Here is a 15792-nt window from a genome sequence, read left to right on the forward strand (position 1 = left end):
GTAATTGAGCAAAGACAAACAAAAGTGTAGACTGAAAAAAAAATTCTAATTCGATAAAATTTGCTTCCTTAGGCTACCAGGCTCTGTAGAGATACTTTGTTGTTCCCCAGAAGTAACTGCTGTTAAATAAATGAAGCAATTCCTTTATACAGGTAGAATTTTTTTCCTTTGGTTTTTGTTTGGGTTTGTTTTTGTTTTTTTAGCAGCTTTATTGCAGTCCAACTGATATATAATCAACTGCACATAAAATGTACAGCAAGATTGTTTTGACATGTCCTTTTCCCCTTCGTGATACTGCGTGTGAGTGAAAGTAAAGTGGGGGGAGGAGAGCTTGTCTCCTCTCGTGTGAAGCTAAGAAATACTGTTGAAAACTATTGATAGACCTCAATAATGTCCTACCATTGCTAGTGGCGGTATTCAGAGATAATCGACAGTTGAAATTTAGGAATTTTGTGAGTTCCTGTTTTCTGGAGGGAGATAAATGTCTGAGTTAAGATAGTCCTCTAATAGTTCTCCTTGCAGTTTTAAAGGTGAATTTAATTAAACTTTGAGTTCTAGAACATATCTGCCTGCCATTTTTTATATTCTTTTAACAACCAAGTGCACTTCAAAAAAAAATTAAAGTCTTCAAAGCTCTAATTTGGCTTCTATTTGTAACACTCCCAGGCTACACACAGAGTAAACAATATATGCGTAGTATATAAATCAACAAATCTATGTACCCACAAAGGACACGGAAAACTCAAGAGCGAGGTAGCAGTCTTACTCGAATCATGTGCTATACTATAGCAAGAATATTTTTCTTTATATCCTCAGGACAGATGAACTTGCTAACCAGTATTTTTAAATATACAAATAAATGCATGAAACTTCCCGGGATAGTTTCAGTGGCAGTTTTTTCATCAGAATATGCTACTAATGCCCTCTTTGCACCAACATTAAGCCCCAGTTATCTGCTCACCTTTGTGTTGTTTGCATGGTGAACCAGATAGGCCCTTGACCCAGCCTTCATGAAATTTAAAGCTCAATTATAATTATAATCTCATGGAGTAATATGGAAAAGCACTACATCTGACTAGAAAACAGTGGGTATTCCAGAGCTATTTTCAAAAATGAAACCCATTGAGTATTGCGTTTCTGAAGAAAATGAAACCTATCCTTTTTTTTGAGGAAATAACTATTCTCCTCCCTTGTTTCACAGAGTGTTTGCAAGAGAAGTTAATTTCTCCTAAAAAATAATTTTTATAAATAAAAAAAGCTCTGTTCTAGGCAATTACCCTTCTGATGTAAGTTTTTAATGTCATTAGAAAGGCTGAAATGTGTATACCAAACAATACCAAACATAGAAACTAAAAAGGAAATGAGGAAACAAGAATTAAAAAGCAATCCCTTTGGCCCTGGTGGCTCAGTTGGTTGGAGTGTTGTCCCGAACACCAAAAGGTTGGTTTGATCCCGTCGGGGTGTGTATGGGAGGCAACCGATCAATGTTTCTCTCTCACTTTGATGTTTCTCACTCGCTCACTCCCTCTCCCCCTCCCTCCTTTTCTCTCTCTCTAAAAATCAATAAAAAATATCCTTAGGTGAGGACTTAAAAAAAAATTTTTTTAAAGCAATCCCTTTGATAAGTTATATAAATGTCTAATCACTGGGTTGTACACCTGAAATAAATATAATATTGCACATCAACTGTAATGGAAAAATTAAAAAATTATTTAAAAAATATATACAGCAGACCCCAATGATAACAGCGTAAGTAAAAAACTAAAAACTTCAGTTATTGTTTAAAAAAAAGCAATCCTTTTGAAAACAGAAAACAGTTCATTAGTACTGCCAGCAGGTGGAATTTCCCCTTTAACATATGACTCCAATGTGTGTAAATAATATGCAAGAATAGTATTTACAGCATATATATAGTGTATGTATGTACAGGGTGGGGTTTATAGTTTATATGGAAAAAATACAATTAATAAATAATAATGCAAGAATAAACTCTGCTTTGCATACTCACAACTGTAAACCTATTTTTGCCCCACCCTGTACAATATTTACACTAGATATAGTATATGTATACATGTATATCTAATACACTGTATAAATATATAACAATATATATTCTTGCTATAACATGAACAATGTTATCCATTTAAACATTGTTTACACATTTTATAATTACAAAAGTAATACATGCTTATGCTGAAGAATTCAAATACAAGTATAAAAATAAAAAATGACTGTTCCCTCCCTCTGCCCTTGGTCACAAGGTAACCGCTGTTCATAGTTTAATGTGTATTCTTCCACATCTTTTTCAATAAACACATTACACAAACACAAAGTGTATAGCATTTTGTTTTTGATCTTAACAAAAATGGGATAATTATTTATAGCTTATTACTTGCTTTTTAAACTTAGGGTATCATGGACATCCTTTCATGAACAGCCCTAGAGCTGTATAATTCAAAGTGTTTGTTTTTAAAGCCTGTGGCTTAGAAAGATAGCTAAGACAAGAATAAAGCCATTCCACTGTTACCTCTCAAGGAGACTCTAAAATTGGCACGTAGTAGATATTCAATGAATATTTGTTTCTTGATTGATCCAGACCTTCTGATTTCAATTTCACCTTACTTGACTACCACTGTATTCTACTAGCTCAAAGAAGTAAATACTGGGTTAGTTGAGAACCTAAGATAGAGTCTGAACTTGATGTTATAGAGTTTAGAGAGAGATTATCTGGAAGGGAGGCTGACTGGCGATTCAAATGGTGTGACCACCAGGTTCCAAAAACCAGTTCATAGTTTTGGGGCTTAAAATTTTTATTTTGCCAGCAATCCTAGTCTTAGCATAACAAATGTGAAGATAGGCAAACAAGAATCTGAAAATAATGCCCAATTCACTCAGTCAGCAAACAGGTGAGCTACCTGATTAATCCAATGAGGAAACCAAAGAAATGAGAAAATTTTATAGAGCCAAATCAGCATAAACTTTAAAAATATGTTTAATACTAACCATTGCTTTGAAACAGTTTTTGCTGCATACCAATCAACTTTAAACTTGCAGGAACGTTTAGCAACACATATTTATTGCCTCTCTCACGGGCCTGTAGGTTGGCTGTGGCTCTGCTAGGCTTGATTGGAATCAGGCTTGACTCCAGGCAGTTGGTTGGGTTCAAGCCTCTCCACATATTCCCCTCATTCTCCTTGGGCCAATGTTCTCATGGAAGGTCACTGGAGCCCAAGAGAATGAGCAGAAACATAAAGTGCGGCAGGAGGGTGGGGGGGTACCCTGGTGTAGAGCTCCAGCCACTGGCCCCACCCCTCTGGGCTGGGGCAGGTGGTCGCAAACCCCTGGTAGGGGACAGGCGAACAGTTACCCTGGAGCTGCCCTCGGGGAGGTGGGGAGCGCACGACTGCTCCCTCCAGCCCGTTCCCTGGAGCGGGAGCCTGACCTGGGCACCAGCTACAAACAGGACACTTAATGCGCCACTGGCCTGTGACAGGCAGGGGCGCTTGGAGCTCAGGCGGCTGCATGTTAGAAGGTCAATTGGTTATAAATGGCCTGGAAGAAGGGAGAAAAACTTTAATGAGAAAGGGAATAGATGAGAGCCCGTGATGACATGGGGGGAAAAACCACAAAGTAATATTAAGGAACAGCAGGAGAGACTTTGTTGGCAAAAGACACCTTTTTGGAAGCAAGAGGTTGGTAACTTTTTTAGGTTGGTGTGAAACATGAATATTTGTTTTATTAAATATTAAACCATTTAAAAAGAAAAAAGACACATAAGATGCTTCTTGAGGTCTTCCTGGCCTGAAACACTTGTGGCACAGTTGTCACTTTGGCCCACATCTCAAAATTGAGCAAAACAAGTTATAAAGCTAAGCACGTCATCACTTGGGGTGAGAGGAGATGTCCTCTGCCTCCTCTAGTGGGAGAAATGAAAAAGTCATATGATAAGGACGTGCATGTAGAATTCCAACACAGGAAGGTCATGAAGCATTGGGAACAATCTAACCTATCATACCATTTACGAGAGTTCAATGTGCTCCTTAAGGCTCAAGAATAATGATTCTGAGGATATGCAGCCCAGATACAAAATCTCTGGTTCATAAATAACTGCATCCTGCTAAACTGGTAACCCCAGTTTCCTTGGGTTGGCAAACATAGAGACAATAAAGTAAATCAAACCCTTATTGGAATAATCTACATATTTGGTATTTATTTGGGGGAGAGGGGAGCAAAATAGTGGCAGCCTCATGATCTGCCACCTCGCTGTGGCCCCAGGCTGGCTCCTCAGCTTTCAACCTCGCTGGGTATAGTAGTTCAGAGTGGCTCTGCCACCACACACTGGGTCATCGTGAAAGACGAGACTGATTCTGCAGCAGGACTTTTGATGAGTGTGTAGGAGAGCATAAACTTGAAGGCTGGGCTAAGATGGCAAAGAGGGGCCTGTGGTTCTTAGGTCTCAACTGCTAGAAGAGAGTTCTGGCCCTAGCCAGTGTGGCTGGGTTGGTTGGAGCAATAAACCCACACACCAAAAGGTCACAGGTTCAATTCTCGGTCAGGCCACATACCCAGGTTTCGGTTCAATGCCCCATCAGGGCACATGCGGGAGGCAACTGGTCAATGTTTCACTCTCACATAGATGTTTCTCTCTCTCTGCCTCTCCCTTCTTCTCTCTCTAAAATCAATAAAAGCCTGACCTCGAGTGAGGATTTTTAAAAAAGAAGAGAGTTTTCTCTAATATACACAGAAACTATCTTTCCCTCAAGACTTTTGAAACCAGAGTCGAAATAAACTAATTAAAGATGCAACCCACCCTTAATCATTTCAACTATTGATTGAGTCAAAGTGATCAGCTCTTTATCCTAAATGACTAACAGAAGAAAGGGCATGTTCTCTGGAGGAGGGGAAGTTAATATGTACTCCAGTGTCTATGGTTAATGTCTGGCAGACATTAATTAAAAATTAAAAGACTTGAGCTCTCTCTGGGTAGCTCAATTGATTAGAGCATTGTTCCAATACACCAAGGTTTTGGATTTGATCCCCTGTCAGGGCACATAGAAGAATCAATCAATGAATTCATCAATAAGTGGAACAACAAATCTATATTTCTCTCTCTCTCGTTCTCTCTGTCTCTCTCTTTCTCTTCCCCTCCCTTCTCTCTCTCTCAAATTAATAAATATACATTTTTTAATTAAAAGGCTTGAGAAGTAGGGCAATCTGACCCAAAATCAAGAGAAAAAAGTCAATAGAAGCAGTTCCATAGATTACTTAAATGTTGAAATAGGATTTTAATATAACTATTATAAATATGTTAAAAAAATTTGAGGAAAAGATAAACAAAATGAATGAAAGATAAAAGAATTTTAACAAAGAAATCAATCTCTTAAAAAAAAGAACCAAATGGAAATTACAGAAATAACATGAAGTTAAAAATGTAGCTCAGTAGCCCAGCCAGGCATGACTCAGTGGTTGAGCATCGACCTATGATCCAGGAGATCGAGCTTTGATTCCCCGTCAGGCTACATTCCTGGGTTGCAGGCTCCATTCCCAGTCAGGGGCATGCAGGAGGCAGCCGATCAATGATGACTCTTTCATCATTGGTGTTTCTGAAATCAATAAAGATATATTTAAAAGAAAAAAAAAAAGTAGTTCAGTAAATATCTGCCCATTATTTCTTAGCCACCTCAATTTGAGACATTTTGACACAGTAGTGCCCCCTTATCTGTAGAGGATACATTCTAACACCCCCAGTGGATACCTAAAATTGTGGATAGTACCAAACCCTACATACTATAAATATACTATATTTATTCCTACACATATACATACCTACGATAAAATTTCATTTATAAATTAGTCACAGTAAGAAACAATAACTAATAATAAAATAGAATAATTACAACAATATACTATAATAAAAATTAAATGAATGTGATCTCTCTATCTCTAGAAATTTATATACTTTCCAGTGTAAACCTGTTTCTGAATCTGTGTAATCATCCCTTACTTGCAGTGATTGGTTTGGTGTCATTTCAGAGGATCCCTTGCTGAAGTCTTCATATAAGCTTTCTGGTGCAACTTATTGTTATAGACTGAAGCACATTTTCTGTTTATGTTTTCTACCCACAAATTTAATGTTTTTTCCATCTTAACTAAGCACACGTACTGTGGCCATAATGTTTGCAGTTTGAGGTGCTACAGCAAAACTAGCATGAATTTCTTTTTCCTTCTTTGCAATTTTGTAGACAAAAGATTCATTCTTACCATAGATCTCAGCAACCTCAGCATCCAATTATTTTTTTTTTCTTATTAAGTCAAGACCATTCACCTTTTCACTTAAAGAAAGCACTTTACAGCTTCTCTTTGGCATAGCCAATTACCAGCATCATTAGTCTTGGGCCATTATTAAATAAAATAAGGGTTACGTGAACACCAGCATTGTGATGCCAGGAGAGACTATTTGACTACCAAGATTGCTACTAAGTGAATAATGGGCATAGAGCGTCTACAGTGGATACTTTGGACAAAGGGATGATTCACATCCTGGGCGGAATGGAGTGGCACGGCATGAGATTTCATCACGCTACTGAGAATGGCTTCAGTTTAAAACTTATGAATTGTTTATTTCGGGAATTTTCCATTTAATGTTTTCAGACCATAGTTGACTGTGGGTAAGAAACTTTGGAAAGTTAAACAACGGATAAGGAGGGGAATACTGTGCAGAGAGTAGAGACCTGAGAACCACTTTAATCTCATCAGCAACATATTAACATTCTAGCTTTTAAGTAAATCACTTCCTCAGAGGATTCGTTTCATTTTCTTTGCGATGATGAATATTTTACCTTTTGCCAGAAGCCTGTGAATGCGCTCTGTTTTGGAATCATGAGCTTCTGTACACCTTCGCCATGTAAAACATTTCCGAGAGGGTTCTATTACAAACAAATAACTGTCATTTATTTTAAAATTTGTTCTGATGTTTACAGATTAATCCAGAAAAATCAGCTGCCCTTGATCTCAGAGGAGCCAGGGTTTTCATATGCTTCTTTGTATTCACTTCATTTCAAATCAAAGAAATATTCTGATTGTAAGACATTTTACATGGTCTTATTTTTACCATCTTTGGAATGTTTTTACTCTCCCTGCTACAAATCAAAGACTTCAATAACCAAAGCCTTATCTAAGAACATCTGACCCTGAACCAGAATTGTAACTTTATACCTCATATAATCAACTTTATTCCTTTATAATATGTTCAAAGAACTCTTGTTGTTTTGAGATGAGTGGTATTATTTAAATAAATTGAATATTACATCAATTTAGGAAATTCACTTTTAAAAAGTATTACTTATAATTTTAGAGAATCTAGTTTTTTAGAGAATCTGACACATAACCTTACAACTTCCAAACAAAAATGTGTCATTGATTAATGCTAGACATAAAATTATTTTACTTTTCATAAATAGTATTGCAATATTCAAAAACTCAAGAATTTGAAAAGGTTTTGCTTATGAAGTCAAGCATTTAAAGTGCTTAAAAGAAAACAATGTATTAAATTTATGAAGATAGGTTAAAGGTTTAAAGAAATGCAATTAACTAAATTGGAAATAGGTTTGATTGTTTGATGATGATTGTTTACTCAAGTGGAGTTGATTGAACATTAATCAGGCATTTTTAACATTTTTCTAGATGTATAAATAAAATATTTGAGTTCATTATTTTAATTCAAAGACATGATGAAAACTAAGTTTCTTCAATTGTCATCTTAATATATTGAAGATTAATTTTTTAAAATCTCAATATTGATTAAAACTCTTCTTTGTACAAAGCCACTCTTGGACAGTTAAAATTTCACATTAACAAAATCCTTTGTTGAATCAGGTTAGGTAATAAAAATTAAAAGTATCTCTGATTCGATTTTGTTTGCTAGTTTATTTCATTCATTAGATTCAGACTCATAGATACAGAGAACAGACTGACAGCTGTCAGAGGGGAGGAGGTTTGGGGGATTATTTGAAATGAATACATCATTCTTTTGTTTAAATACAACAATAATCAGCCTTGGAATACATTCTTGTCAGCCTGGCATTCTTCACTTTACCAAAGGACACAGAGGCCAAGCAGTGTGTAGGTTTCCACGCTCTCTCTTCTGCAGCCAGAGCCATCATTCTAAACATCTGCTCCAAAAACTTAAACCCTTCCATGGCTTCCCATTGCCCCCAGGATCAAGTCCCTAATCTTACAAGATCCCACTTACTCTGGTCCTCGCCTACCCCTGAAACTCAAAAAGCCAGTCTGCCCCAAATTCTCTGTGTTCCAGCCACATAAGCCCAGCTCCAAGCCTCCTCCTTCCTCGGGGCTTTAGCAATGCTATTCCCTCTGCTTGGATGGATCCCCTCAGCTTCCCTCCCAACATACACGTGGCTACGGTCACTTTCCAAAGAGGCCTTCTCTCACCCTCCAGACTAGGTTAAGGACTCCTGGTTTTTGTCTTTGAAAACACTTAAGAGAAATTATATCTTTGTCATAAGGTTGTTTAGGCATCTTTTGCCAATCCCCTCTAAAGTATACTTAGGTTGTGCGTAGTGCTTAATTATTATACACAGTGACTCAATTAACACCTTTGTATATTATTAGTATACTACAACAGATGCTGCCAGTGCCCCATGGATATTCCCTCGGCCTCACTCTTTCCTTACACTCAGGATTTTTTTCTACTTCAAGCACCTGTGACTTGGCCTTAGGCTTTCTCAGTGGGAGAAGAGAGCTTGGTCCACGCATGGCCAGGGCAATAACAGCTCAGCAACCCACCATCTAAAATGGACGGGAATTTGTGAATAACTGTCTCAACTTCCTTGGGTAAGACACCTCTGGGGAAAATTTTATATAGTCCCCTGTGAAGGATTGAGCCTCAGTTACCCACAGTTGTAATCTGTTAATTAATCTTGCATCCTGAATTGGCTTCCTGCCCTTCCCTCTCTCATTTCCTCAGTCCCCCATCAGTGATTCTGGGGTTGCTGTCCAATTAACCACTTACTCTCAAATCCTTATCTCATGGACTGTTTCAGGAGTAACCTAACCCAAAATATGACCATATATTTGCTTACTTAGATTCATTTGATAGTCATTAAAGTAGAATTAAGAGTTAAGTATTTTAAATTTTGATCTATAATGCCAGATGGCCCTCTAAAAAAGTTGGTGTAAGAAATAACTATTTAGCAAAGACCATTTAAATTTTTTAATTTTTTAACATTAACTTATTTTATTTCATACAGAGTTTGAGACACATTTCTAATAGTGAGCAATGGTTTACCAAATTACTTACTAGGCTTGTTAAAAGAACAGGGGCTTTGCAGTCAGGTAAACCCAGGTTAGAGTCCCACATCTTACTAATTAACTTACTAGTTAATCTTACTTGTTAACTATGTGACCTTAACAGGTTAACATTTCTAAATATCATTTTCTGTATATGTTAAACAAGCAACAACCACAATAATGCCAGTTTCACAGATTACTTGACGATTAAATGAGATGATACACTAAAAAAAATAATATAGTGCCTGGCAAGTATTCAGAGCCCAATAAATGGTAATTATTATCACTACTATAAAGACTGATGACATTCATGTCTATGTACTATGGTATTAAGCACACTACCTGGGACCTAGAAAATGCTCAACTGTTTATTGAATTACCTAAACTACACTAGAAAACTAGAAAAAAGCAAAAACATTTTGAAAACTAGAAAATACTCTAGAAATATGGTGCTACCCCCCCACCTAACCCTTGACTGGTCAAAAGTCTCACTTTTTTCAAAGAATAGTTGACTAGATGGGTGCACTCTTCCTGTTCTTATCAAAATCAATATTTGGAGGCATTTTTAGACTTTATGTGAAACTTCCATTTCTGTGCTGATTCTGCTCTCTGGAGCAACTGCTTCAGTACCTATTGCCTATCCTCCTGAATCAGCCTCTGGTGGGCCCTGGCTTTGCACCACAGACAGGCAGATTGGGGTCAGAGCGCAGAGTTTTGACTTTGGTTTTTGAGACAGTCCAAATGTCAAATCTCCAGGTAACCTAAATTGACTTTTGTGCACTGTTGTATTTCTTTTTACATAAATTATCATTAATTTATTCATTCCTTTATATTATTATTGAATACCTGTCTGAGGTAAGCAAGTTACAAGACTGAACAAGCTAGACATGATCCTTGTACTCACGGAGTTTATCATCTTGTAGTTACATGAATCACTAGATGTAGTTTAATTTTTATGCTTTGCAAGACTTTTTATATGAATAAATTCAGAAATTGGGAAGAAAAGTTTTTAAAGCTTGTGTCCATATTTTTTATTTTCATCGTGAAGAGGTACAAAAGATCATCTCTTTTCCACAGTCCTCTCAGAAACAGAAGGAGGAAGATGGAAGAGAATTTTACTTTGAAACCAGGCACTTCATTTAAATTATCTAATGAAATCATAACAATTTTGGAGGAAGATGTTCTCATCTCCATTTTAAGATGAACTGAGACTCAGAAAGGCTAAATGTCTTGCCAAAGTCTACCACTAACAAATGCCACTGCTAAAGTTAGAACCCAGTGCTGTCTAATTCCCCAACCCAAGCTCTTTCTCCAGCTCCATCCTGGCCCAAATCAAGCAACCAACAATTAAGCCAAATAAGTATGTATTAGTGAATATTATGTTCAATAATATGTGATGTGCCATGGGTAGGACACAAAAGGATATGGTTCTTAAATTCAAGGGGCTTAAATCTGTTTGTGACACAAGAACAACATGAACTCAGCTAAGTAACTCCAAGTATAACAGTTCCCAGGAAATATACATAAATGTGGGCTTGAGTGGTTCAAAACAGTTAAAAAAATTTTTTATTTATCTATGGATTTTTTTTTAGCAAGCAAGAGAGAAACATCGATTTGTTGTTCCACTTATTTATGCATTTATTGGTTGGTTCTTGTATGTGCCCTGACCAGGGATGGAAACCTCAACCTTGGCATACTGGAACGATGCTCTAACCAACTGAACTTCCTGGCCAGGCCAAACAGTTTTGTAGAGAATACATAAGTTGCCCTAAACTCTTTCCAGACATGTGTATTTCCCTTGCCATTAAGTGATATCTCTGATCACATTGAATTCAATGAGTTTTCTTGCCTTCCTTCCCTCCAAGAGTGTGAGCTCCATGAGGTCAGGAGCCACATTCTCATTTCATTAACCTTTGTGTCCCAACAATCTGACACAATGCCTACCACGTAATAGATACTAGGAGTTTGAGAAAAGTTGAATTAAATTGAGCTGGGTTCTTAAAAACTGTGTATGGAGGGATGATTTAAGATTAACAAGGGAAGAGCACTGTAGATGAGGGCCATAGTGAGGGCAAATGTGAGGATGTAAATTGAACATGGCAGGTGTGGTAGAAATAGTTTGAATGGAGCAGACATTTGAAAAACCAAATGCCATAGCTGTTCTCGTGTTCATGGGGCCACCTATCACCTGGAAAGGAAGACTTTTCAATCCAAAAACTAACCTGAGCTTATAGACACTCTAAGGGAAAATGGGGAAAGGTAGTTACAGCCATCATGAAAAAAGAAGCACAGCAGGAAGACTGGAGAAACTTGCAAAATGCTCAAGATCTCCCAACAACGGCTGGGACCCCCTGTGAACAGTCAGCCCAGAGGAATCAGACTGTAGCAATTATGTCACCAGTGCTGGCAGACAGCATTCCAGGGCTGAGTTAATGATCCCATCTTTTCATCTGATCCAAGTATAACTCTAGGTGAGGCCCATGAAAACATCCCTGAGCACTGAGGGTAGCCAATAAAAGTCTCTTCTGTCATTGTAATCTTCCCCTTGTCCCTTCTTCCACCCTTCCCACTAGATCATAAGGGCTTCCTCTCACTGACTGAGTTGCTAAGTTCTTTAGCCTGCTAGAGTAAACCAAGGTGAGACTCAAAGAACAAGAGAAAAATAAAGTGAGTGTTACAGTCTCACACAGTTTTGAGAGGCTGAGCGGAGGGGGTCTTCCAGGAGCTAGAATCATTTAATCTAGGTTTCAAGCACAAGGGGACCTCAGGTTCTGGCTGCTATTTAGTGTTGGATGCACAGGGGGCAAGGGAAGGTCTTGTCATAAATATTAATCCTAAATAAAACATATGCATCCCCAGGACTAGCTACACCAGAGGGAGAAGACTGATACAAGACCAGCGGTCTCAAAACTTGAAAGCCACCCCAGCTCACAGAGGCTCTTCAAGATCTAAGAATAAGTAGAAGAGACCAGAACTACAGCATAGATATATCCTTGCACCTAGAGGACTGGGAGGAAAACATTCTGGAATTACAGCTGTTTTTAAAGGACAAACTCCTTACTTGGGTAATTTAAGTTTGTTCTTGCCTGAAGCTTACCAGTTGATTTACAAAGAGCTTTCACCCACAGTCATCGACTTGATCACAACAACCCTGTGAGGCCATCATATCCCAATTTATAGTTGAGGATTTAGATGTTCAAAGAGTATAAAAATACTTACAGAGATCACCTGGAGGAAGTTCCAGGACGGGGACCAGGTTGTCCTTGGCCTGGTCCAGCGTACTATTTTTTCCACTAAACAAGCAGTTCAGAAGTGTCTTTATGGCCTTTACTCCCACTAGAAAAATCAAACCACAGCCTCAGCTCTGTCATCTTGCTAATAACTCAGAAAACATACACTGAGTCTCACCATGAGACACGCTTTAGGCTAGGTGCTGGGAATATACTGCTAAATAAATTACAAACTTTACCCTCAAGGCCCAAGAGTCTAGTCGAGGAGGCAGACTTGTAAGCAATTGATGCAATACAGCACAGTAAGTGGAATAATTCAACTAAGAATTGAAAATAGAGTTGAATAAAGAAAAAGCAACTCTACTTGCAGTGCCTGGAGAATACTGTCCCAGAAAAAGCGATGATTAAGTTAAAACTTGAAATATAAGTAGGAGTGTACCTCGTGAACAAGGGGAAAAGGCGTTCCTGGCAGAATGAACAGCTCATGCAAAGGCATGGAAGGTGAAACAATACGACTTCAATGTACTCACCATATGTTAATGAGTACAAGACTTACCCTTCCTGGCATAGCTCTTTCATTCAGTAGTGCCCACCTCTGCAGTTCCAGACACCATTCATTCACGTAGTAAATATTTACTGAGCCTCTACTAATGGTGAACTCTGTTCTAAGCGCCGGAGATATAACAAAACAAGCAAAATCCCTGCGCTTAAGGAGCCTACATTCTAATGGGAAGAAGTAAGCAATAAAAAAATAATGTGTTAGGGGGTGATAAAGGTTATGTAAACAGGTAGCTGTCATAGCTTAAAATATCAGTTCCAAAAATATATTATTTAGGATTTGTTTGGCCGCACATAACAGAAAACCCCAATATAACAGAGGCTTGCACAATATAGTTTATTTCTCATGCAAAAGAGATAGGTAATATAGGGCTGTTATAGCAAGCTTTCAGTTGTCAGAGATCCGGGCCCCTTCTAACATTCTATTCCACCATCTCTAGGGTGTGGCTCTAAGCCTCACGTTCCAAGACAGGCGCTGGAGCTCCAGGAATCACATCAGCGTCTAGACAGCAGGATGGAGGAATACAGAAGGCTGGCCCCTCTTCCTTTTAAAGAGATATAAGAAGACTATGTGTATCATTTCTACTGCTGTGGCCCTGCCTAGCTACAAGAGAAACTTAAAAACAGATTTTGGGCTGTGTAGCAATGAACTCAAGTAAAAATGAGCATTCTGCTTCCAAATAAGGGGAACATATTTATTAGGAAGTATAATAGTCAAGATCCCAGTGGGAAACGGTTGGTACTCTCAAAGCTAAGGAAGGTTATTTACAAAGGGACTATGCACAAGGCACAGTGCAGAACAAGGAGGCCAGTGGTAGCTGTGCTGTTACCAACTCAAGGTCCAGTAGACAAGGGGAGTGAGGGGTTTCAGAACCTAGAACAAAAGAGGGATGTGTAGACTTGGTGTCCTCAAGAGGAACTCTGATTTTGGTTGAGGGACTCAGTCAGCCAGAAGTGGTCCTGCAGGGAGGAAGCCAAGAGAACAAACACCCTGCCCTCCTTTCCTGCCCCTCCCCCCAACCAGGGCTTTCCTTTATTCTAACCTAACTGAAGCTGGAAGGGATTGAAGCCCTAGGCATGGTGTGAGGGAATAAGTGAAGAGTGGCTCTAGGGGGCAAATAGGAAACATTAAGCACAAGAGGTAGTGGCACCCTCAGCCACAGGGGCAAGTCTGGAAACACCAGACCCCCTTCCCACCTTGAGTTTTGCATCCAGTCCTAACTCTCTCTCACAGGTCTTTTTCCTCTCTATTCTCTCTCTTGAATGACCCGTAGGACTCCTCCCTGCCTGCTCCTAATCATGCTATTTTGACTCCTAATTACGGTTCTACCTTTCCAAAAGACAACCCTTTATTAGATCACTTCCAACCACTTGACCTAGAACTTGTGAAAATTAATAAAGGAAGCCTCAACTAAAACTAGAGTCAGGAAGACCCATAGAGGAAGCTCTCATGCTCTACCAGTCCCATTGTCAGTTACCCGCAACAGGAAGACCATGTCAGTTAGCGTCAGTTAATTCAATTACAGATTCCAACAGCAAAAGAGGCACGCAGTTGCGCTCCCAAACAGGAAGTGTAGATACTTACTACTCCAGCAGGAGGAAAGATTTTTCTCTCACCCAGCAACAAGCCCAGCCAAAGAAACCCTTCAGCTTAGCCAATGAGAAGTCTTGTCACCTGGACTCTTTCCTCCAACAAACTTTCATTTTTCTATTGCTGATGATTTGCTTGCGCCACCCTTCTTTCTATAAAAGCCTTCCATCTTGTATAAACCCTCCAGAGTATATAACCTCTCTACTTGCTACATGCAATGTCACCCAATTCATGAATTATTTAAGAAATCCAATTAAATCTTCAAATTTACTCAGTTAAGTTCTGTTAATATTAACACACTAACTGAAACTATCCTCAGAAACTATCCTCATGGGGTATAGTCCCACTTCAATCTATTTCTATCTCAAGAGTAGGGATAGTCCAAGCTTCATAAAGTCACAAAATCTGAAATACAGAGAGCTTACAAATAATGATGCAAATTCACTTCATGGATCAGCACTCCACAAACATGGATAATTTCAGAATTGTAGTCATCCATTTTGCACCTACCATTTTATTCCTAATCTGCTATTAACTGGAGTGTTCTGCTGGTCTCTTTCTTTGGGCCAGTTTAATTCCAGGGTCTGCTAATAATAGAAAACATAAATACTTATTCAAGCTTAACAGTCACTATCTTGATGTTCGTTGGAAAATACTGATAATCAATATAATAAATAAACTCTGGGAACAGGGCAGTCTACCCAGGCACAATATCTAATTATTAAAAGAACATCAAGGCAAATGGGTAACCACAAATCGTAGGAGAAAACAGTTGAATGTTAAGCAAGGATTGAACATTCCTGAGAGCTTCCTCTTTTGTGGTTGTTTTTCGTGGGCATTCTATGCTTCGGTAACTAACTATAGCCTCCCCTACCAAACTTGTTTATTTTTTCTAAAAAACAATAAAGTAATTTTAAAAACATTTAAACAAATCCTGACATCATGATTATTGTTTTTATAGAGAAACCACCATTAAAACTTTTGTATTAATTTACTCAGAACAGAGTTAGTAGAATTAGTTTCAGTACAGTCCCAACCACTTTGTGTATGACTTCAGGCAAGTTATTTCAACAGCTAAGCCTCAGATTCCTCATCTGTAAATTA

The sequence above is a fragment of the Miniopterus natalensis genome, chromosome 11 (genome assembly GCF_054644295.1).
Source record: "Miniopterus natalensis isolate mMinNat1 chromosome 11, mMinNat1.hap1, whole genome shotgun sequence".
NCBI lineage: Eukaryota > Metazoa > Chordata > Mammalia > Chiroptera > Miniopteridae > Miniopterus > Miniopterus natalensis.